Genomic DNA, 4,485 nt, shown 5'->3' with positions numbered 1-4,485 from the left:
GCTGTCTATAAATAAACAATTATCATGTGCGTCTGTCAAGGACAACATCCTTCGTTTATAGGATAATCGCAACACACCTAGCTAAAAACAATACGTCGACGCTTATGGGGAAATGTTCCACGACCACCGATCCAGCGATGAATCATTAGGTGAGACGATAATGTTAATCAGACTTCAACCGGACAGGATTCAGTATGAGACAATGCTTAGTGTAATTTCCTAAACGTCCCTGATGAATTGAACTTAGGGCGACCTAATGAGAACGTCTGTGAATCACTTCAACGTATACTATTTTAGATTTAACGGTAAAGATTTCAGAGGATCCGTTTCCATTGTGTTATCGTTCAGCGGATACCCGATGACAAAATTATTTCAGTCACGATTCCAGGAACGGATACATAGCAAAAGCTCGTTCTTCATCATATCGTTCAAGTTCCTGAACAGGAAGTTGAGCAGGCTCTATCGGCTACAAAATCTTAGCTATCGTGCTATACTCTAGGATATGCAATAGCAATTCATTCGTCGCAGGGGCTAACGATCTGGATTGTCCATGATCTTATACAATGGTCAATTATTTTATATTTTGCGGTATCGAGAGTTACAAAAATATTTCAACTGCGCAGAATTGTCACAGACAGTTCCAAGGTTGCTTACGAGACTCCATCGACTGGAGCACTCACCCCCGGCAGCATAAATACAAATTTAGCTGGTTCCGCGCGAGAAGACTACAAAACAGTACCAGTTTGATCTTGATGTTCAATTTATCATGAAGCGGATTAATCACTGCGCCTGCTGTAACACAATAATGCCAAGGCGACATTTTCCAAATGACGCAGGACACTTTACAGTAAACAGAATTGATAGAAGTTTCGACCACACACGCGAAAAAGTAGTACTTACATGTCTTGAATACAACAGAATTACGCTCGACAGCGTCCTTTCTTAGCGCGAATCCAACTTGTTGGTATTTGTGTATTTTCAGGAATTACTTGTCATTGCTACGGACAAATCCACGTTGAGGAGCTGTTGAATCTAGTCTGTAGATTGCAGGCCAGCCAGTAGATCTTACCATGCTGGAAATGTTATGTGTGGTTACACTCCAGACAGGAACTACTGTTAATTTTGCACCGCCTTCAAGTTCACCAAGCTCATACAAATATCTGACAATCACGTTGATGCCCAGCACTGGACTCTGTCAGTGAATTACCTGCTTTATCGAAATGTGTTTCTTCACGATTGCATCGATATATTTCATAGCATTTTCACTAGTGACTTCGTTGTTTAACGCGGTTAGCACGTGAGGCAGTCTCGCAACCCATTCACGAGATAAGTTCTTGCTCAGTAATTGATGGGCGTACTGATGTCCAAACATTCGCTAAGCAATGGTTTGATTAAATAACAATCGTGATTTCTTGATCACGATGTAATGCGGTGTGTCCATGTCTGATTTTAACGTTATGTTGTTGCACTAGCAATATTACTACATTGAGAAATTCTTTGCCAAGATCAACATGTAACAGGTAAGGGCATCGATCAAACGCGGCTACAACTTCAGTTGCTGTTTTACTTGATAACGAATCCGCTTCTTTGTATCTACTTGCAAAGTCGACGCATATGTGTATGTGTGCCGTTTAGGTGATGTGCCAATGACGTCATGTGGTAAAAACAATATATCTACCTGATGAACTTCGTTGGGTGTGATGACATCAAACCGTTCATATTGAATCTTATCGGGACGTTGCAGATAGTGTTGCCATATTTCCTGGAGTGACAGCCAATCTGCGGCAAAAGCACGTGTGACACCTGCTGCATCGGCAAGTTTACTAATCGCTCATGTACCTTCCAGTATCCTCTTGGACTATAGTAAATCGATTCCATTATTATTATTTATTGGGCAATTAATTGCATGCACCCACGGCTAACTTACCACTCATGGTCGATCTTATGAACCAGTTCGCGATTGATTCTCGTATATATATTGTTTTAGACTTAAACGTGTGAATCAACCTAATGTCGGCGTCGATTCGTTGTTACAAATCTTTACTTTTATACACGATGTCATGAGTATGGAACGCTTGATAAATCGCAATTACTGGAAATTCGCCTGTTTTTTTTTTTTTTTTTTGGTTGATTTTTTTAGTCTAGTCGAATATGAAGTCGAGTTCCAAGACCACAATAATTATAGATTTTTTTCACAGAATACTTAGCCCATGTCGTTTCTGGCAATTTTCCGAGCGTCTCAACAATACCACCTCCAGTCACCGTGTCACCAGGTACAAACTTTATTGCATTTATGGCATTTATTGCGTTTAATGAGTTTAATGAATCTATTGCATTTAATGAAATTAATGAATGTATATTGCATTTAACGAAATAAATGCAGTTATTGCATTTAATGAATATAGACGACATTAATTAAATAAATGCATTTTTGATATAATGTATCAGGAAAATATTAACAAGATTATTTCTGAGATTGAACAGTTAGAACAAGATAGCCTCGCGGTTCAACTTGATGTTGGAAAATTCAAGAATGATTTTGAAATGACACAGCAACCCCGGGAAGAGGGCAGATATACTCTAGCGGCAGATTATCGTGCTATCAAATTACTCCAACGAGTATTGGAATAATCATTGGCTATGTTGCCTGCTACCGATGATAGCTAAATTTATTTCACTGGCAAGCGCGATTAAGAAAATACGATCAGAGCTGTCTCGTCAATATGAGAGACAGCTAAACAACCTTGTGTCGGAATCCATCAAGGATTCCAAATCCAAAGAGGAATAGAATATCATCAGTACGAAAAAAAAAAGAAGAATAACAGAGCAACAAAATTAAGAGAGTAGAAAAAAACAATGAACGACAAAAATGATATGCTGTAGTTGTTTGTTATTGGAGACGAAATGCGCTATTTTGTTTTTTCTTAGTCTTTGGCAGTTTCATAGTGGGCCGCTTCACGGCTGACCATTCAAGGTCTATCACGCACATACAAACTAGAAGTTAATTTGTCGCTACGTTGGTCAAACAGATGACTACCTTCATCGATCTGACAGAATTTTATTCGTGACAGCGACAAATTATGACATCGTAAATAAACAGGATTAACGGGCACTGACACAATCCATTGACCCGGTAGGTCATCTTAGGAAAAGCTATAAGGAACATATCCCTGTTGGGTCTGCATAACCACTTGTAATCCAGACGTGGAGAAAGTTATTTCATATAATTACTACAACCCTGCATGGTAAACTCAAGTTTCTTCCCTGTGAATATTTCACCAGATATAAAATTCTTGTGGATCGTTGTGGTTCTGCTGGTCCAACATAAGCTGGTGCTGCCAGCAGCCATCGCAGCAAGTTTCTGATCGACGCCTTAGATATGTCAAGGGCGTAATCGGGCGTTGATATTTCAATGGCAGCGCTCAGCGTTAGCTGATGTACATCGATAGCGATCTTTCCCGTTATAGATTTGATTTTACGCTGAAGTTAATCACAGATTTTTTCGATTTGATATGATCCTGTTGGAATTGCAACGATGATCCAATAGGGTTCCTCTGCCCTATCCCGTTTCTTATACGCGAAAACCAGCGACTTGTTAACTTCTAATTCACCAATCGATCTTATTCTGGTAGTTGGCGAGCAATAATCGTGCCAGTGCGACTTCAAGCATGCGACAATTAGGTGCTTTTATTGGACATTGGAAAACCAATATCGAGTTCCGGGTGCGTTGACATCGCTGATATCATTATTGTTGCCGGCAACGTTGTGTTAGCAGTAACATACTCCAGTCTGGTTGTTATTATTGTCTATACGGCGGATTCTAAATGTGTTGTTGGCAACGTTGGCGCGGGAATGGTTGCTAATTGTACCATTGGATCCTACTTATTGTCATGATTATTAATAATCATGGATGGGTAAGCAGACCGTGAATGGTCATAGCTGTATTGGGACAGTTTGATATTTATCGTAACAACACCAACGATATCAAGACATGCTCCAGTTTATCTACCATCAATGATATATCTGGTACTGTTAACCAACGCTATAATACCATTGTTAAAGAATGCACATCTTTTAGTTGCGGTAATTTCATTTTCCACAAGTTTACCCTAAACTTCAATGAATGCCTTGGCAGGCAAGAAACACCTAGATGTAATAGTGTATCTTGGACATGTAGTTCGATTCGTCCACGTTGATTTGCTTCTCTTGCTTCATAAGAATAATATTGAAAATCACGTACAGACTCATCCTTGAGCACTGGTATGTCCATGTCAACTTGGATATAACATACACGCTGAAACATTTTTATTTATATTCGCTGTTGTTTAAAACTTTGTTCTAACATCGATCAAGAAGTGGTTTATCATCGATGACGATGTCCTAGACCACTACAGCTATTAGATTTCCGGTTATGTTTTTCTTGTTCGATCAATGGCCCTCATCCTTAAATCTTCTGCACTCGAGATAGCTGTTGGGGACATCCTT

The sequence above is a fragment of the Sinohyriopsis cumingii genome, unplaced genomic scaffold (assembly GCF_028554795.1).
Source record: "Sinohyriopsis cumingii isolate HCF-2022 unplaced genomic scaffold, ASM2855479v2 utg000898l, whole genome shotgun sequence".
NCBI classification, from domain to species: domain Eukaryota; kingdom Metazoa; phylum Mollusca; class Bivalvia; order Unionida; family Unionidae; genus Sinohyriopsis; species Sinohyriopsis cumingii.
Note: the sequence above shows the minus strand (reverse complement) of the source record.